Source organism: Podarcis gaigeae (assembly GCF_964106915.1).
Source record: "Podarcis gaigeae genome assembly, chromosome: 7".
NCBI classification, from domain to species: Eukaryota; Metazoa; Chordata; class Lepidosauria; order Squamata; family Lacertidae; genus Podarcis; species Podarcis gaigeae.
This window is the reverse complement of record NC_139683.1, coordinates 60,505,969-60,527,320: the sequence shown is the minus strand read 5'-3', so window position 1 is coordinate 60,527,320 and position 21,352 is coordinate 60,505,969. Positions and strand designations below refer to the sequence as shown.

The window sequence follows — 21,352 nt, the reverse complement described above, 5'->3', positions numbered from 1 at the left end:
GATAACATGAAACAGGCTATGATCCTTCTTTCCTAGTGTCTCAAATGCCAGGAGGAAGTCTTAGTAAAGTTCCCAAATGTCAGATGGGGAGTAGGTAAGGAAGGAGGAGGAGGCTTGAGGCAGCCTTTCCTGTTACATCAGCACTGCTCAAGGTAAAAGCATTAAGAAATGGAATATACTGCTGCCAGTGAAGGAAAGTGATGCTCCAGCCCATCCAATGAGCAAAGCTGCTCCTAATTACCTGCAGGAGCTCTTTGGCACAGTTTGTAAGCTCCATACATTGCACCTTTGGATTTTTAATGGACTTCAGCAACTTCAGATCAGCACAGTCAGTTCCAGGCCATGAATTCAGCTGCAGAGTGACACTTGTTGGAACATTGGAGAATTAGGGGCAGATGTATATACATATTCACTCCCCTTTAGTCTACCATCGCCTATTTGTGTTTTAAAGGTGTTGTAAGATGCCTTAAGAACTTCCCATGTTTTTTATGTTTAAATAATTTTTATTAAAGATTTTCCTTGTTTACTTGATTTCCTTGTTTCCTTGCACATGCATTGTCTCTTTCTTCCAGGTTGTGTTTTCTACAGATCAGTTACATTTGTTGTGAGACATTGGTGTTATATGCAGTATAGGGTTGGGAAGAAAAGAGGGCAAATGGGGGGGGGGTGCTAAAGCTTATGTTCTTTCACCTAGTGTATGTGTGGGGGTTTTGTGTCAGCGTCACTTGGGTAGGTTCTCTTTCTATTTGCTTGTTATGTTTCCTTGGTGGTGAGAGAGGTTGGAGAACTTCTCATATGTGTAAACCCATATGTGAATTACCGTATGTGAATTATGTGAACACCCAAAACATTACCTATAAAATGGAATATATAATCTAGGCATATTTATATTTATATTTTACAGTGAAAAATTTGGGTTTCCATTAAAGCTGTAAATCTTTAAGACATAGCACTTGATTCAGTAAACATCTATGGATGGCATTTCTGCAGAAGGCTGTTACATATAAGACTTGAAGGACTGCAGTGCAGACTTCTCTTGCCAAGTGTGTGTATGATTTCCGAATTTTACTTAATTCCAAGTTCTTTAAAATATAAATAGAAAAGTTTTGGCTTGATTATTTTAGTATGAAAACCTAGCCAAATGAGGGGGTAGCCCCTTAGCACTGTTTAAGCACCATAAGGGAACTGTAAAACATAGAACAATGCATTCATTTTGCTTTGATGTTCAACAATAAAACTTCAGTTTTGTTGCCCAACAGCCGGTCTTATTTTAGAAAATTTATCATCCAAAGAAAGATGCAGGATATGTGATTCTAAACCTGTATTTTGCATCAACCCTTAGCAGCGACAAAGCTCTCCATTCATTTCACCGAGATTACTGAATGTTTGCTAAAAGTTAGCCAATTTTAAAAGGGCTCTTCTTGTATAACAGTCTTTATACCTGTGGTCAGATATTCAAACATTGTATTTATTCAGGATGAGTCTCTTAAACTGCTGCAATTTCTTTTCTGACTTTTGTTTTTTAATTTTCAACCACTAGTTATTAATCTATTAAACTGGGTGTGTCATTAGCTTAGCAAATTGCTTACACCAACATCATCAACCATTTCCATGTAATTATTTTTTTGGCCACAATCCAGCACAGAATTATGCTTGCTTATTGGATTGTGGTCTTCCTCCACAAAAGACTATCCACACTAGAGATTTAAACTGGCTGCTAAGGAACCCTGGTTCTGTGATGTCGTCTAATGATCTCTAACAGAATTTCTCTGTATCCCCACCAGACTACATTTTCAGGATTTGATGGGCAAAGGGAAGACATGCCTTAAAACTGATATATTTGTAGTGGCAGTTGTTAACAGTGATGCTATTCTAAACGAAATGCTTTCAATTGCAAACAAATATTAGGTGGCATGCTCCAGAATCATGGGAGTTAAAAAGAAAAAAGCACACAGGGCACAATAATGAAATGAACCACACATTTTATGCAGAGCTATTTTTGCTAAAATTAGTACGTATCTAATTTTGCATCACTCTGGGATTCTCATTCTAAAATACAAATGCAACTTCTAGGAACACAGGATGTAATAGTTGTCAATGATTTAACTAGAAGAGAAAATATTGACAATAACATATAGTATCAATAGGACTCTCAGTAGTCCTTAATTAAGATTATCTGAGCATATGCCCTTTCAGCAAAGATGCAATAAGTATTTAATAATAAACAGTTAAGAAACATTCCTGCTCCCTGGCCTCCAGCATCCAACAAGAGCCTTCCAACAGCAGAACAACACAGCTGGATATGACCTAGTGTTCTGGCCTCACAGTAGCCATGATTAAGGATTGTTTGATAATCCTATTGGCACACCAGGAAATATATTCTGGGCCTATGGATCAATCCAAGTCGCCAAATAAACTCTCCATGTCAGTGCTGGCCTCCTCAGTGTGATTTTCATATTGCAAAAGAGAAGTGATTTCCTATGAGTCCCTTCTCCTGATGCTAGGAATTTCTGCCTGAATTTCTTCTTGCCTCAATTTAATATTGGCCCATAAAATATTAGTTCTGTTTTCATAATGCCAAGAAAAAAGCATTTTCTCCCACTATGGGGCTGTTGTTGTTGTTATTGTTGCTGCTGTTGTTTGTTTTGTTTTGTTTTGTTGTGGTGGTGGGGTATTTTCATGGTATGCCTTCTAAGAGAGTTGTTCCAGGAACAACTGCTGCTATCTGAGAGGCTGACTGGTTTGCACACAATTCCATAGCTGGTTTAAAATAAACAGGGACATAATCCTTCGGAAATTAAGATTCAACAGATGTAAAGCAATGTCAGGCTCTGGAAAGACATAACAAAATTTATGCAGCACTCAAGAGAGAATCCAGGGAGGAGGAGGCTGCAGATTGAAAACATCACTTTGGAGGCACTTCTGATGTTTTATTCTTAGAGGACAGAAAAGTGCAAGGCAAACAATACGTCAGATATTAGGCTCATCAGCAGGAGGCACATACATAATCATTTATGGACAGTGTGTGTAGTTCCACTGATACGTCGTTTGTGTCTTGTCAGAAATATCCTACTGGCCAAACATAGCTGTAGTTAAATGGTAGTCTATGCCACAATGTTAGGACATCCCCAAATGCTCTAAATATTGACAATAACAATATCTGTAACGTAACTTACCTTATCGATTGAAGCTTGGAATTTGTGAGGCGACTGAGGGATCAGAGTTGAGAAGGGGCCTGGTTTCTCTCTCAGGAAGTGAGGCAATAGGGATGAAGCACAACTTTTTCAAGGCCTGGGATACTGGAAAGTAATACAAATCTTATGAGGAAGAGAAGCAAGCTGTTACCTTCTGTTATCACCGCAAAATGGTGATGCAGACACAGAGCCAGTCGCAAAAACGGAAGCAGAGATGGCATAACCAGCAGGCTGACACTGCTGTCTACTGATAGCCGTTTCCAAGGACGACTTAGGTAAGGTTTTTTGCCGCTGTTTTTTTCCTTGTGGCAATGAATTCCATATTTCAGCTTTCCTCGAGTTAAGTCCATTTGCTCTGGAGGTATTGAATTTGCTGGCGTAGAGTCTCTAACTGAAGAAGACTTTACTGTATTTCCTTTTACGTATATTTTTTTCCTCTCAGAGGACTGTCACACATTTCCTGCAACTTCTTCTCCCACTCTCCTTTCACACTCAGCTTGTACCTCATCTCCTCCACCCAGAAAAGAAAAGAAAAGAAAAGAAAAAGAAAAAAGAAAAGCTGCCAGTGTCTTCCTTCCTTCCTGGGTTCAAATACCCACTCAAGCCATGAAGATCTTGGAAAGGTGGGATATAAATATTGTACTACTACAAGTAATAATAATAATAATAATGTCACTTATTCCTCCTATAACCCCATTCCTTTCTATTCCACAAATTTTAAAAACAACAACCATATTTATTGATGATAATTAATATTAACCTTTCACCTCTCTTTCTAATTTCCTTCGATACCTGCTATGGCCCTTTCCCCTCAGAAGGGAGAAACTTTTCTTCTGTTCCCACTCCCCTGAACTTCCCCGTCTCCTGCCCACCTTTCCTCAGATTGCAAGGAGTTTGTTGGTGCTGCTGTTAGTCTAAGCAAAAGGTTGTGGTGCAGCTGAGGGGCAAGGCAAGGGAGGAGGCCCTGAGGCCTACCTGAAAGTGGTCCACCGGTTTGGCCCGGCCCACCATTGAGTAACACTGCCCTAGAACGGGAATGGATACTTGTGACCCCCTTGTGCCATGCAGTTCAACTCTCTCCATTATAATATCCTCAGCTATTAAAAGTCTGCGGCATTCACTTGCATTTCCTTGTTGTAGGCTATGGGTGTATTCCTTTCCTAGCAGAGCAGGTATTCCTTGTTAACCAGCTGTATCAGACCCTCCAAGGGTCCTGTTTCCCCCCAGAAACGTCTCTGATTTAAAGAAGCCGTCCCAGTTTCTGATTTGATCCCAGAATGTCCCGCTTTTCCTTAGGACGGCCCTATTTTCACTGGAGAAATGTTGGAGGGTATGGGGGTACCCCCCATCTGAAGACAATCCTATATGGGGAAGTTCTTAAAAAATGTTTTATTATTTTTGAATATATGTTGGAAGCTGCCCAGAGTGGCTGGTGCAACCCAGTCAGATTGGTGGGGTATAAATAGTAAAATTGTCATTATGGAATGGGATGTGCCTATTTTCATCGGAGAAATGTCGGAGGGTATGCTGTATGTGGGTTGAAGTGCACATATCCTGTATGAAGAGGTGGTCATTTGAGAGAGACCTCAACTAGTGTGTTTTTTCCTATGTATATATTGTAGCTGAATTTTGGAACTTCATCAGTTTTTAATTGGCTATTTAAGGCAGCCAATGGGTTGATATTTTATAAAATCATTACCCTTCTGATCTTGTACATGCTGGTGTGCATTTTTTAAAAGCGAAGATCTTCCAATTTCTTTTTGCAATAGACAGCTGCTGTTGTAGTTTTGCAAGAAGGTACTGTATACAAAATTAGGAAAGATGTTACCTTTAATTAGGAGACTATCTGTTGGTATAGGAATATGCAGCACCCTACATCAGGCTAACCAGAATCTGGTATTGCTTGGAAGCTCAAATATTCCTGCACCAGCCCAGCCCAATTTTAATCTACCATCTTCCCTATTTTGTATTTCAAATGTCCTCTGAAAACAGCCTGCTGAGTTTTGCCTGTCATCTTCTCCTCCCTTCCCTCTAGCCTTCACCACCCCTTTTCAATCGTAACCTTTCACACACCCCTCCCACCTTCTGTCCTTTACAAGGACACAATATCTCCTTCCAAGTAGGCTTTACACTGCTTGTGTGAGCAGCTGACAAAGAGAACAAGTAATTTCTTAGCATTTCAATGTTGGGCTGCTTCTGGTTTTGTGAGTGGCCTGTGCACCTGTTGTGATAAGCAGAGCTCCCTTCACAGCCCAGTTGAAAAGAGGCCACTCCCCCCCCCCCCACTCTCGCTGTTTTGTGAATGCTAATAATTAAGAGAAAGGGTCGAAGCTGAGATGAATTCTTTAGCTTCACAAAACTTTGTGTTTTGATGGTCTAAAATAAAGGCACCCCCCCCCCAAGCCTCTACCTCAACTGTTTTGTGAGTAGCCTACAGAGAAAGTTTATAATACAATAAAAAGGGAATGACCAGCTAATTGAAGTGGATGTTTGCTTCTTCCAACAGAGTTTGGCCTGTACCGTATGCCTCTTTGGGGTGCCTTCCCCTCATGTGAACTTGCACGAAAGCTTCCAAAAACCTGTCAAGATAGCGAACGACTAAAGCCAGGGTTCCCCCTACCCCAAATGTGCCTCTGCTATTTACATTTCAGGTTTTCTACTTCTTGTGCCGCCTTGACAACTGAGCCAAGATGTTCATGGCTTTGGCATTTTGTTAGGAATTAGTGTGGCATTTGTATAAAGAGTGTGCAAACTTCAGCAGTCAGGGCAGCCCTCCAATTCACCTGTGTTGTCAGTCAGTTGGTATGTCAACTTGAAGACAAGGCAAAGCTTAAAACCCTGGAATTGTGACAAGTGCATTCAGTGGTCTGAAAAAGGCATGGTAGATGAAGAAGGAGAGGAGGGAGGGGGGAATAAAAGGCTGAGAAGGCTACCCAGCTGCCAACACAATGCAAGCAGAGGCTTTGGCTGCCGTTCAAAGCCACTCAAAATGAGTGTTTCAATTTAATACCAAATTAAAAGCAGGCAGTGTTGTATAGCACAGGGAAAAGATTATACATTAATACTTCCCCCACCCCCCCACTCCCCACCGTAATCTAAATGATCACACAAAAATAAATAAAAGTTAAGCTTCCCATCTCTCTCCCCCCTCCTACATTAGCTCCCTTTCCTTTTCTGGTTTTTTTTTTTTTTGGTAACCCAGATTCTTTTGCGGGGGGGGGGGGGAGAAGAGGAATGTTTAATGCACAGAGTCATCCATGCATCTCTTACTTGTGCTTCCAAAGTCATTCTGCCTTACTTGCTGATTTTTTTTTTTAAATGTTCCATTGCTATAACTCAGCTAAAGCCGTACTGCAATTAAAAGATCTGCTTGAAAGTTGTAAGCTTGCACCCCGTTAAGGAGAAATGAGCTTGCTTGAGGGGGCTTGTGTTCTGAAGAGCTGAACATGTAATATCCATAGAATATAACTGGTGCCTTCATTTTTTATTCCTTGTGTGTAAGAACATTTTCACAGAATGGACTTGTCCACACCCGAGTTTACTGTGTGTTTGCAGCTGTTTGCGTTCCCATCTAATTTGCACAGTCCACATGACATTATCCTCAGCCATGAATCTCAGTGCTTTCCTGCTGTAAATTCAGGTTTACTGATATGAGGATAATCTGATAAACTGTGGGAAATCAGGTTCCAATCTGCTCCACTTTGGGTAGCAGGCAATTTGTTTTAGTGTTTTGGGATGGGTGGAACAATCATCACTTTCTGCTACTCCTCTTTCCATGTCCACTGCCTCAATGCTTTCATTTCTTTTCTGGCCATGCTTTTAACTGTTTTGGCACGCTCCTGACCAGAGCAAAGCCTTTTACATATTTTCTTTTGATCCCTTTGATTTGCACAAAACTAGAAAACTGCACAAGCAACCCATATTAAAAACTGTGTGCTGAAAAATTATAATTGCCTAACTATGATTTTGCACACTTCCTGGGTGGGGATTTTTTAAAACAACAACAAGGTGTGCATGCAGCTATCTGTTTGCATGCCCTGTCAGTACTTGATGAGCATAATAGAACCCACAGATTAGAAAGTGGGGACAAACACAAAAGGGAACACCTACTGGTATGAACAGGAAAGACCTATACAAATTCAAGTGTGTGTGTGCGCGTGTGTGTGTGCTATTCTGGTCTAATTCAAATGGGTGAAAAGTGGATTAATAGATAAATAATGCTCAAATCTGGACAAGCCCAACATAAACTGTCCTTTATTTCACAGTTCCAAAATGTTTCTTGAATTCAATGTGGTGTTGTGACAATTCTTGTTTGTGGATGTTTGGCCAGAAACTAGGGTGGCAAAGTGTCTTATTTTGCAGAGGAGAACCATCTGTTTGAATGACTATCCAATCCAAGTTTGGTTTAAAGCTAAAAAAACCCTGAGAAGGAAGAGCAAAAGTACCAAAGTCAACAGTACCTGAAGAGCAGGCACATTGTCCACCTAGTTAGTCACAGTCTTCCCTGCTCTAGTGATATGTAGTATTTCTATTTAAATTATAGTTAAAACCATCACCACACATCTCCAGATATAAATTAGCATGTGTACATTTTTTTGCAAATCAGTGTCCTCTTTTGCCCTGTAGTGCCCTGTAGTATATTCTTAGGGCTGGATTAAGTTGGCAAGTCCCAATTGGCTGCTGAATCACAGTTAAATGTAATGCAGAAAGATGATATGGCTCTACTTCCTGTCAGAAAATGGTAGCTGGGGCGGGGAGACTTAAAACAGTTTTGTTTTACAGAAAGGGAAGGGAAATATCAGAGACAAGCAGGAGCTTTGTGTATGGCAAGGGATGTGGAACCTTTCAGATGTTAGACTACAACTCCTGTTGCTCCTGGTCAGTAAACTTTTTCAGCAGGGGGCTGGTCCACTGTCCCTCAGACCTTGTGGGGGGCTGGACAATATTTTTTTTTGGGGGGGACGAACAAATTCCTATGCCCCACAAATAACCCAGAGATGCATTTTAAATAAAAGGACACATTCTACTCATGTAACATCACGCTGATTCCCGGACCATGCACGGGCCGAATTTAGAAGGCGATTGGGCCAGATCCAGTATCCGGGCTTTAGTTTGCCTACCCATGCTCCTGATCGTTAGTCATCTTGGCTGATGCTGGAGGGAACTGGAGTCCAAAACAAAATATAGAAGGTCACATGTTTTACATCCCTACAGCACAGAACAGTAAATCAAATGGGCTATTCTGACAGGATATGCCTTGTGAATTTCAAGCTGATAGTATTCAGGTACTATTACATCTGTATCTCGCCCTTCCAGGACAGAATACAAGCTTCTTTGCCTCACAACTGCCCAGTGATGTAGGTCAGGGATGGTCAATGTAATGCTAATCAGAAGTTATGGGTTCGAAGTCCCATAATTTCTGAACATTGGCCATCCTTGCAGATGCTGATGAGAGTCCAAAAGATCTGAAGAGCATCACTCAGGCTACCTCAGCATAGATTTTCCTGAGAGAACATCACTGTCCCAAGGTCACCCAATGAATTTCGTGGCTGAGTGAATATTTGAACCTACTTCCCTATCCTACTCTAACTGCTACATCACACAGGCTCTTGCACCACATCTGTCTTAAAGGTAAAGGGGCCCCTGACCATTAGGTCCAGTCGTGACTGACTCTGGGATTGCGGCGCTTATCTCACTTTATTGGCTGAGGGAGCCGGTGTACAGCTTCCAAGTCATGCGGCCAGTATGACTAAGCTGCTTCTGGCGAACCAGAGCAGCGCACGGAAACGCTGTTTACCTTCCTGCCGGAGCAGTACCTATTTATCTACTTGCACTTTGATGTGCTTTCGAACTGCTAGGTGGGCAGGAGCAGGGATCGAGCAACAGGAGCTCACCCCGTCGCAGGGATTCGAACCACCAACCTTCTGATTGGCAAGTCCTAGGCTCTGTGGTTTAACCCACAGCACCACCCGCGTCCTACCAATCACATTATTGCCATTGTTTCAAGTGTGGAAAGACTTAATTCAGACATCCCATTCCCACTGGGGATAACGCTTTTCATACTGACCATGCTAAACACCCATTTGGCTTGAGAAGAAGTTTGAATACAGCATCAAAGAAATGTATCTGATATGGGAAAAATGGGAGATGATTCCTTCTTCAGTTTGGTTAGCTAAAATGACTTTGATATGAAAAGGGTCTTGTTTAATTGCTTAGTGAACTTTATCAATCAACTTTATCATTTATATTACTGTTTGCTAAAAATTTGCAAATATACTAGTGACTCCTTGCTTGTGTTTTTTTATAGCTCTGCTATTTAGCTTCTTCGGTTACTCTACAGCTAGAATGTTCTCCCTTTTGTTCTCTTCTTATTTGATGTGATGGTGCCTACACAGAATTCTTTTGCATGTGCCCTTCTGCTGCTCTTTCCTAAAGGAACAAGAGATTTGTTTGAATTACTTTAATTGGCAACTACTTGTTCAAACACCTGAGTTCGGCCGAAACAGCTCTTTCATTTATGTATCCAAACAATAATGGCTCTTCTCTTTATGTAGCTTCAGCTGCTATATTAATAGCCAAGGATTTATGGAACTCTACATTGCACTTGATCACAGATACCCAAGGATAACTTCTAAATGGGATTAGTGTGCTGTTTTTCAGATGGTATATTGAAACTCAGAGTTTTGCCATAGGAACACAGGTAGTTGATCGGAACAGGTGTGGAGTTCTGATTCACTTGTATCCTTTTGCCCAGTGGACTACATCGACTCTTCGCATAGTCAGCATAAGTAGACTTTTTACATGGATGTTGACTGACTTGTTGGTCATTTGATTCTTCTGGCCTATTCACATTCATCTAGACTTAGTTACAGCTTCAACATTTAATGTTGCCTGACTAATTTCATACAACCTTTAGAGCACATGGCAGCATTGTTTTTTCAGTCAACCTGTGCTGACTTATCATAACCAGTGAGACTTCTATCCATTATCCATTACTGTCAGCCCAGGCATGGCTTACCATAGGCTCAAAGCATAATTTAGTTGATTCATCAGAACAGTGCAAGACTGAAATTTTTCTGCTGCTTTCTAATATTCAATCTGGACTTGAGCTGTGAGGTAAATTTAGAGAGAGGCAGAGGCCCAATCCGAGTCCCTAATAGAGTAGATTGATACCGGGCATGTCACACATTTGTTAGTAATCTACAGTTAAAGAAAAGGGTAACAAATAATGTATTTCTTAAGAAAAACCTGATTTATATGCCTGATTTATATGCCACACTATAACAAAAGTTCTCTGGGGGCTGACAACATAAAAAAGCACACCATTAGAATAAAAAGGCAATGTAAGCAACAAATAAAAACAGTACAATAAGATCATAACAGTTAAGCCAAAGCCAAGAGCAAATAAGTAAAACCACAGAGGCAAATCAATTTAAAATAGAAGGCAGAGGGATAAAATTTGTCAGGATTCAGTCTAACCCAGACCATGGAGAGACCTCTTCTGATGAAAAAGTTTAAGGACCTACAGAGAACCCCAATCCTATAGAAGACCAGAAGGAACTCACAGTAGTAGCCTGAAGCGACCCATCTCTGGAGTGCCTTGCCTGGGGTCTCCAAGCCCTCCCCCATCCTGAACACTGTCTTGATCCCCAATTCTCCCCCATCTTCTTGCAGATGTCAAGAGTAAAGACAGCAATGGACCCTAGAGGAAGCCAAGAGTTACCAGAGAAGTGCCTGTTTCGCTGCCAGATGTCTCTCTTGTCAGGGGTCTACTCAGTAGAAATGGCCTACCTGGGTCTACCTGGGTCTGATTGGGAGAAGACAAAAACCTGCCTGCAAACATTAATCTAACACATAATCTAGTAGCAGAACAGCTAGCTATATAAGTCTCCAACTGGCCTTTGGCAGGTTCATACCACCTTTTGAACTCATCAATCTCTAGTGTGGGAAATCTTCCTGGCTCATCCCCTGCTACATTCCTGACTCTGGCTCCAGACTTCACACCAGGTGCTGGTTATGGATAAAACTCCTCAGAGCTAAGCTAAACTGCATGTGATCTGAAATGAAGAAAGGAGGGGGAGGGGAAGCTCAAGTATGGCTGTGTTGGAAAGGCAGAGTAATTCCCCTCACCTCCGTTTAAAAACAACAGACAAGAAAAGAGAGACTGAGATTTGTATGTGCTACTGACTGAATGTAATCTGAGATAAAGTTAAATGGGCCATAAATCTCTTGCTGGAAGGAAAAGAATTTTGGGGCTGTGATAAGAATGTTGCAGAGATTCTGGGAGTTGGAAAGGAGTATTACATCTGCCCATCATTTCCTAGGCTGAGGGGGAAATGGTGAAGATCTGCGACATGTTTTTACTAGTGAGACAGAATGGTTTCTAGCACACTGTCACCTGTTCTGAGACATTAAAGCAAGGAATGGAGAGATAAGACCAGGGGTCAGCAAACTTTGTTCGCAGGGGGCCAGTTCACTGTCCCTCAGACCTTGGGGGGGGGGGTCAGACTATATTTTGAAGAGAAATAAAATCCCCCCGACTCTCCCCTCCCTTCTCCAAAGCACCGGACGAGCCCCTGTGTGTTGCGAGCAGCAGGGGCTGGCAGCGGCGGCAGGATGATGAGCGGCACGAAAGGGCTGGCTCTGGAGAGGGGCAGCTTAAAATGGCGCTCAGCCAACCGCGGCTCAACAAAACCCACCCCCTTCCTCCTCTAGGCAGGGCAGGGGAAAGCCAGGAGGAGGGAGGGAGGAGGCACTACCACATTGTGTGTGTGTGTGTGGGAATTGAAATGGTGCAGGAAAAAAATATGGCACAGCCCAAACAAACAGAATCCCCACGCCAATCCACGCAGCGATTCCTGGACCGTCTGTGGGCTGGATCCGGCCCCCAGGCCTTAGTTTACCGACACATGGATAAGACCTCTGAGAAACTTCAAGATTCAGTTCTGTGGCTTCCACCCCAAACCACGATGGGAGAAAATGACAGCTGAGAAGGGAAAGAGACAACACCATATATGGACAGAAGGAATCTCCATGGATATAACAGTTTTCACACGCAGGACAAAATAAAGATAATAGTTTGAGTTTCTCATTTGAAGCTTTATACATTTATATATTGTAACATCATGAATGGAAATAATTATGTAGCTGTTGACTAAGGGGTTATTATTATAACTGAAATGTAACTGACATTAATTAAAGATTATGGAACACAGTGATATAAGATTGGAAATGCACCCAATCCACCATGTGGGGAGCCACTTTAACTAAAATGTATTAATTGGAAGTTGATTGGCACTTTGATAATTGTATATTTTGGGAATTAATTGTTGTTATAATTTGGCTATTATTGGGAGTATGTTGAAAAACTAATTTAAAAATTTACTTTAAAAAGAAGAAAAGAAATGGTAAACAAGCAGGATTCATTCCAGAAAAAAGCTGGTGGTTTTTATTGTCCATTGAGACTTCCTAATGGTGCTATTAGTGAGACTGATTAAAGCAAGAAATTATAGTGAAAAGGCCATCAGATGCAAAAAAGTAAAAAAGTACTGAAATGGATACATGCAAACAGATTTACTTTTATCTGAGTTCTCTTTTCTTTTCTTTTCTTTTCTTTACGAGAAGGAAGGCAAACTTGCAGTCTGGTTCTTTTCTTTCCTGTCCACCCTGTTAGATGGCGCTGATGGATTGATTTCCATTGTGGCACTTATTTGTTATTGTAAGTCCATATGTGTACAGATCCAAGTGTAAGATTAGGTTCTCCCTCCATTGTTAGGGACAAGCCACTCAGTTCATTAAACCTCCCTGATTTGCTCCACCACCTGCTCCTCTCTCCTCCTGACCCTGAAGACCCTGACCATTTATTTTCTTCTTCCTCTGGTTTTCCCACTTGATTCCCCTTCTTTCATATATTTTCTGATGAACACCCCTCCTTGCACATCCCTCCTAAATCTAGATCTTACTGAATTCTAGGAAGTAAACACATGTGCTTCTTACAGTCTTGTTCACAAGGCCCATTGCCACCAGTTTTGTAGTGGGGAGACTAGTTGGGTTTGCAATCCTATATGCACAGAATAGAAATACTTAAATGATGGGCACCTTTTACAGTTTATTGAGTTCTTCCTGAGGGTCACTTGTTTGATCTGAAAGAACTAAGCATCCTTCAAATCTGGAAGCAAGCATACCCTTACCACCTATCCTTGTTTCCTTAGACATCAGTCCCACTCTTTCCTATGAAGACTTCTTCCAGATAAGCCAGGGGACAGCATTGCAGCCTAACTTTAACTTTTGTAGGCTCTCTAATCCTTTCTTGAGAGAACTGGGGAACTATGTGCTACCATTCCTTTTCACAGAAAACTTCTCAAGCCTGAAGGTGGATGAGAAGCTGCGGCAGACAGACATGAGAAGCGTGAGGAAGTAAAGGAATCGCTTGTCCCGGGGGTCACCTGGAGTATTTGGGCAGTGTGAGATTTATGAGGGGCATTAGCAATTCATTTCCTGGCTTTAAAAGCTTGAGTGCATAATGAAGGTGGGATAGAGAATTACATTGCTCTTGTTGAACAACCCCTGCTTAAAGGAAATCTTACTTTTTAAAAAGACATTACCAGTTTAGCCAGATATCCAAAGTGAAAAGTGGATAAGCCCCTCCAACTTCTTGTCTGCAAGAATAATGCTAGCAAGCTAAGTTACTGGTCTTGCTGCTTTTCCTTTATACAGTCATACCTCGGGTTACAGACGCTTCAGGTTGCGTGTTTTCGGGTTGCACACCGCGCCGAACCTGGAAGTACTGGAACTGGTTACTTCTGGGTTTTGGCGCATGCGCAGAAGCGCCGAATTGCAAACCACGTGTGCGCAGATGCGGCGCTGTGGGTTGCGAACGCTGCGGGTTGCAAAAGTGCCTCCCACACGGATCACGTTCGCAACCTGAGCGTCCGCTGTATTGACATTGAGGGCCAAACTATGTGTGAAGTTAAATGCTAAATGTGCCTTTGCATCTAACCTGCAGGGTTTTAGTTTTTTGTTTTTTAAAAAAAGCAAATTGCTTTAGTTGAACAGCAAGCACCTACCAAACCATGACTGCAGCTTGGTGGGCACAGTGTTTAATGTATGAGTGAAGCTCCCTACTTTTCATTCTTTGTTAGGCAGCAAATGCCTTGCCAAAGCATTAGGAGTGATGTAGCCCACAAACACAAAAGGGGAGCTTTGAGATTGCTGTGGAACAGAGTAGGTGAAGCTGGGCAGTGGGAAGGCAGGGCTGCTGTACCTTTTAAGAGTCTTACACCATGGCAAGCTGTACCTGCCAAAATTCCCTCTTCTGGTATAGGAGACTTCCCTCCAGTGCACTTGGTCATCCTGTTAGACTGAGGGTCAAATATAAAAATGATTCTGCCACAAACAGTAAGATAACAGACCTTCCAAGTGTCCCTATTTTCCAGGGACAGTCCCAGATTTACAGAAGCCATCCCAGTTTCTGTTTTGATCCCAGAATGTCCTGCTTTTCCTTAGGATGTCCCTGTCTTCATAAGAGAAATGTTGAAGGGCATGGAGTTATGTGACCCCCGAGTCAAGGAAATAAGTAACCACAGTATATAATCTTTAGAAGATACCTGAAGGGAGCCCTGTATACAGAAGTTTTTTTTTAATGTTTAATGTTTTATTATGTTTTTATATATTTTGGAAGTCACTCAGAGTGGCTGGGGCAACTCAGTGAGATAGGCAGGGAAATAATAATAATAATAATAATAATGGGGGGAAATCCCTATTTTCATTAGAGAAATGTTGGAGAGTGAGATAACATGAATGTCTGTATGTGAAGCAAAGTATTTTTCTAAAGGCAATCAAAACAAGATGTGTGAGTGTGTGAAAAGAGTATTTTTAATATATTTCTCCTCCCTCCATAATGTGTTAACATGGTGGTTAGCAAATCAGTAATTTCCAAAACATTAAAAACACTCATGCACTGTATATGGAATATAGAATGGAAACTGTGGATGAAGAAGTGAATGAATGCCAGACTAGTAATGTTGCTATCTAACATTTCAAGTTAAATGCAGGGGGATATTTAAGTACTGTGTGACATTCAAAAGCAGAACCATACACCTAACCTTATGATGATGCTCCTAATTTGAATACTGTGTTAAATAAATTCTTCTAGCTACTTCATTCATTAGAGCTTTGAGTATAACTTAGACCTGATTCAGACAATCTTTTCTGGTTTCCTAAATCATGATTTATGCATTTGTTAACCCCAGTTAAAAACAATTGTCTGAAGCTGTGCACTAACTATGGTTTACTGACAATGGTTAATAGGCACTCACTAACCAATGTTATATATATTTTTATAAACATTGGTTTCTGTTAAGCGTAGCTTAGCATGATGTCTGAACCCAGACCTGGTTAAAGGTCTGAAGCCACCAGAAAACCACCAGTAAAGAGTGGCTGAAAATTTATAATCCAGAGGGACATTTCCCCACTGCCCAGGATACACCATGGGAAACAGCACTGGAATTGCATAGTGGCTCTATGGCTAATTTTGGATTTTAATTATTTAGATCTTCCACCACTCTGTTACACACCACATGATTATAATTTTCTCCCTTCTCAGAAATCTTCTACTTCTTTCCTCTTCTCATTTCCCTTCAGACCAGTAAGATATAAAGTTTATTCCCCTTTGGCTACTAATCTGCAATGTGATCTGATGTTTGTTCATTTATTTTTATAGTTGCAATATCCCTTAAAGAGATGTTACTCTGTTCCTTCCTACTCAGAAGTAAGCTTCACTGAGTTCACTTGGGCTCAGGCTCCCTCCCAGGTAGGTGTACAAAGGATTATCACAGGAAACTGTTTTTTTCACTTCCTGCTTTTGTCATTCAGATGTGGGTTGGGTTGGGGAGGATTTGATTACAATGTACATCTGATTTTAAAAGCGACTCTCTTCTTAATTTTGCTAATGAAAGACTGAAAGCAGGAGTGACACATCTCAGACTAAAATGGGTTCTATCCTTCCTTGTGAAAACGACCTCTGCTTTTTCCTTGCACAGCAGATGGTAGGATAAGTCTATAAATCTACCCTGTTTTTGGCTTTCAGATGTTGGCAAGATACATGCAAAATTGCTTCTGATTTTTGTTTCAGGGCTGGTTAGCTGGAGCAAAACATATTCCATGCTGTTCTATTACCACAAGGCCTAAGGAATTGAGACTGTTTGGCTCAGAGGACAAATGAAATGAATCCATCTTTTATAAGCAACTTGGCTCCCCCACCCCACCCTTTTGGGCTGTGTGACACAAACTGGGTCCAGTGCCAAGTCCCAAGTTTAAATTTGGGTTTAACTTGTTTTAAAACAACCCCACTGCTGTGTGATAGTAAATCACTGTGAATAGTGTAGCAGCTGAAACTTAATGGGATTACCTAGTGTTGCAGCCCACACTGAATAAACAAGACAGGGAGGCTGTGAAGGGCACCAAGACTGGTTTGCATGTTGTCAGCTGTAAGATGTCACAGACCATTTGGGCTGCTTTAAGATTGTTGACAGTACTAGTCTTAGAATTCCTCAGAAAGAGGATCCACTCCTTGTTTTCTCTTGTACTTTTATTGAATCTGATTAAGCAGATTCAATGTCCTGCACTTTTAGTTTAGGTGTGCTCTTGTACTACTTTTATTTTCCACACTGTGTTAATTGCTCATCAGCAGTGCATGTTTTAATTTCAAAGGCCATTTAATTTTCTAGGTGCTCTAGCTGGCCCACATAAATGGTAATTAATTAGGCTCACGGGGATGGTATCAGGGGTCACTGAGCATGTTCAGTGTGTCCTCTGTTGCCATAATAGGGTGTGCAGCAGTGGGGCGGGGGACAAGAGGGAGCAATATTCCTTAACTGAAGGGAACTTTGTGGGCTGCGCATGAAATGTCATAGGGTAGATCAAAGACTCTCTGCAGGGAGCAGGAAAGAATAGCTGCATTGTATATGAGACAGAACAGAAATGGGGGATTCTTAAGCCGGGCTCTCTGGAGCCCTGCATAGTTGTGAAATTCACTTTAGTGCTGGTTCTGGAGTATATCTTATTAATTTTCACATTAACATCAGTTAATCAATCATAATAACAGCAGCACTTTCAGCTGAGCCCAGAAACAGACTGGCTACTTTAGACAAACAAATCCTTACATTTTAGGAGGAATCTCCATACATTGGGGCACACTGTCTTTTCATTATACTGGCTGATTGCAGAAATTTAATAATTCAGCTACAGAGTAGCTCAGAGTAGCATTCAAGTTTAAATACAATAAGGTCTCATTCCATAAAATATTGAAATAAGCAAAAATTGAGGCTGTCATAAAACCAGAACTATACTCTCAATCGGTCCAAAAATTCTTTAAATGCCTGGGGAAATGAAAAAGGTCTAAAATCACGACTCCACAAATCAGAAGGCCTCATCTCCAGCCACCTACAAAGGTTGCCCCATATAAAGTGCATTACAGAACTCCAAACGGGATGTTATCAGATCACGGATCACTTCGTTTTATGTTACGCTTTATTTATACACCACTCTTTAGAACAAAGGCTCCCAGAATATTAATGCAAAGGAAACATATACAATAAAAGTACAACCAATACAACCAATCAATCCATCAGAATAATATAAAATAGCAAAATTGCTAAATACTTGCTATGAATACACTGGCTATACACTGGTGAGCTGCATTCATGTTCTCATCACATTCCTCACTTAAAAGCTAGGTTAATTTATGTCCCTGTTCCCTCCTCACCTCTCAAGGCTCTCAACAGTCACCCAGGGAAGTGCCTTTGCCCTCATCACACCTCAAAGGGGTGATCTTTGTGGCAATCCCACCTAGTGAGGTCCTGCAGGTGGCTAAAAGAGAAAGACCCTCTTTCCTACCCTTGGAAAGCAACTACAGGTGTGGCATATTTCTTACTCTTGTTCTTTACGGGTGGAACTAGCTGCCCAAGCCTCCTGGTTTCTGCAACAGGCTGCTCTTCTCCATTTGTAGCAGAAAGCACTGGGAGGTGAATGTAGGTATTCACCTCCCAGCCAGCAAAAGTGTTTTTACTGCTACATGCCTGCTACGACCAGGCTATCTCTGTCTAGGAGGGGCCGCAGCTAGTCTACCAGTCTACCAGGAGGACAGTACATGCTATGGAAGGCAATATGAACCCCTGGTTTGGATCTAAAGTTGGACCATTTGTTGGTTTTGAGCGATTTGTTGTTCTTAAATATACTTATGGGGAGGGGGATCTAAAACAGCCTTTGTTGTTGAGGACTGATGGAAGATGTAGTTGAAAACATCTGGAGGGCACCAACTTTGTGAAGGCTGAATGAGATGATGTCATACATGGTCATGTTAGTGAGAGTTCATTATCAAAACTAATTTCAGTATAGGAGATCGGCAGATACACCAACCATGAAATAATTTATGAATATGCTACAATGACAAAATTGGACACGGAAAAATGTATATTTTGCAAGTTGGACTCTATTTTAAAAAAAGTCAAATTGTGGTGCAATGTGTGTTTAATGTTTTCAATATGTGTCAGATTCAAGGTACTGCATGTGTATTTAAATGAAATGCTTCATTGTCTTCTTTGAGATTGGGAACAAAGTTTGTCTTGGCACGACTGCCTAGCAACATTATAATTTCTCTTTCTTTCTAGTAGAAACTGATTTAACAAACTTGTTTTTTTTAATGTAGTTTTGCAAATTGTGAATATAAACAGAACAAGGCAATATTTTACAAACAGGCCCAGAAACCAAGTGAAGCTTAACATTTTAATATGAATTTAACATAAATGTTCAGCTTCAGGTTTTGTGAGGTTAATTTGGTATTCAAAACCCAACATCTGAATTGTATCCACAAGGCTCAGTATTTGTATTTGGATTCAAATTCAACCGTTTCCCCTTAAGTTGTACCATCTTTAATTTCCACACTCGTTCTGCCCCCAGAGAACTTTCTCCCAGTTCTCTGTTACATGACAAAATTCTGATTGTTTTACTAAACTATAATCGGAAGTGATCATTTCACATATTTCACAGGAGCTTTATGAAAACACCAGGAATTCAGACTGGAAAGAAAAATAAGTTTTGAGGACTTATTGAAGCTGATTGGCATCAGGGTTCACGTAGGTTGGAGCTAGCCACCTAAACAAGGTCAGCAAAATCTGGCACTCTTGTTGTCACTCTGTTTAACTGCATCCTGTTAAAACCCTATCAGCTATGAAAAGAGGTGCTGTAGAATAGTGTACTTTATGTTAACTGTTATCAGGCTTTTTCAGAAACCACACTGATTTGAATCAGTGACACTTTTGTGAATGTTTTATGGGTGCAGAAGTCTGCAAATCTCTAATGGTAATTTGGGAATGATATACATCAGTATTATTCTACACGTTCAATCAAATCGCTGTGTGTGTCTTGCCAATTAGCACACAAGTGATGCTGTAATGGGTATTATTTTATGTTTTTGAATGCAGTTCTGCAGATGAAGAGTATTAACCTTTTCAGGGGCTGGGTAGACAGTCAGAGGAGATTGCTTTCTTGCTTTGCTTTCGTCTGAGGAAAGAGATGTAAGGAGTTACGGTAGGTTTCCTATATCCACCAAGCTCTGTGGGAGTAATTTTGAGTCCCAGAGGGTTTGAACTGGCATGCCTTGCAATACTTTCCAAAGTTGCATCACTTCTAGCAAGTTTTTCAAGTTCTTCTCTGTGGTATCTGAGATGCTTATTAATAAGTAATCCTAATGGCAAGCTAGAGGCAACCAGATTAATAGGAGAAAAATATTGAACAGCATGGTTGTATTATCATTAACTAGGAGCGGTGATGCAAACAATAAACAAGGAATGGGTTATAGTTCTCTGTTGCATCTCAGTAACTTGGTCTCTGCCAAGTGTGTTTATATGCTGCACGGACCATTCCAAAATTTACATGAAGAAAAACAGGCCTGAGAATCCAGTATAAAATAAGAAAAGATTTATCCAAGGATTTGCAGGATTTGTGCATTGGTTTGGATGCCATTTTTGGTTCCCATCCAAGCTTGTGGTTTGCTATCTGTAAAACTGCATTATTTTGTAGAAGGAACTGCTGAAGTGGTCAAACCAGTTTCTTTGTTGGATTATTTGTGGGGATCATTCTTTGTTACTATGTTAAGCTTTTTTTTTTATACAGTATATTGTAAAAATTCATGCATGGCTATAATATCAAAAGGTGACATTTGTGAAGGAATTATCATAGACCTAATCCCACATATAGTGCTTCAGCTAATTCCCAGTGCAATACTTTTAAATGGAATCAGTTCACACATTAATTTGCTAGTAACCATAACATTTGTAAGCTGGTCAGATGTTTGAATGCTGCTGCCCAAAGCTGTAGCAAGTGAATGTATGTATATTCAAACATCTGACCAGCTTACAAATGTTATGGTTACTAGCAAATTAATGTGTGAACTGATTCCATGTATGTATGTATATATATTTATGTATGTATGTAAGAACTTTTTAATGAGGGTGAAAGAGGAGAGCGCAAAATATGGTCTGAAGCTCAACATCAAAAAAACGAAGATCATGGTCACTGGGCCCATCACTTCCTGGCAAATAGAAGGGGAAGAAATGGAGGCAGTGAGAGATTTTACTTTCTTGGGCTCCATGATCACTGCAGATGGTGACAGCAGTCACGAAATTAATAGATGTCTGCTTCTTGGGAGAAAGGCGATGGCAAACCTAGACAGCATCTTAAAAAGCAGAGACATCACCTTGCCAACAAAGGTCCGCATAGTTAAAGCCATGGTTTTCCCAGTAGTGATGTATGGAAGTGAGAGCTGGACCATAAAGAAGGCTGATCGCCGAAGAATTGATGCTTTTGAATTATGGTGCTGGAGGAGACTCTTGAGAGTCCCATGGACTGCAAGAAGATCAAACGCATCCATTCTTAAGGAAATTAGCCCTGAGTGCTCACTGGAAGGACAGATTGTGAAGCTGAGGCTCCAATACTTTGGCCACCTCATGAGAAGAGAAGACTCCCTGGGAAAGACCCTGATGTTGGGAAAGATGGAGGGCACAAGGAGAAGGGGACGAAAGAGGATGAGATGGTTGGACAGTGTTCTCGAAGCTACTAGTATGAGTTTGACCAAACTGCGGGAGGCAGTGGAAGACAGA

At 41.0% G+C, this 21,352-nt stretch overlaps 2 long non-coding RNA genes across 2 annotated transcripts; one reads left to right on the top strand and one right to left on the bottom strand.

The window, feature by feature from the left end:
• Positions 1-1,440: 1,440 nt before the first annotated feature.
• LOC310848462 lies at positions 1,441-4,022 on the bottom strand. Its single transcript, XR_014566422.1, has 3 exons — positions 3,962-4,022; positions 3,177-3,291; positions 1,441-2,831 (listed from the first exon to the last, which is right to left on the bottom strand). It is a non-coding gene; the product is annotated as an uncharacterized lncRNA (long non-coding RNA).
• Positions 3,644-20,139, top strand: LOC310848468. Its single transcript, XR_014566429.1, has 4 exons — positions 3,644-3,817; positions 15,916-16,005; positions 19,242-19,355; positions 19,676-20,139. It is a non-coding gene; the product is annotated as an uncharacterized lncRNA (long non-coding RNA).
• Positions 20,140-21,352: the final 1,213 nt, after the last annotated feature.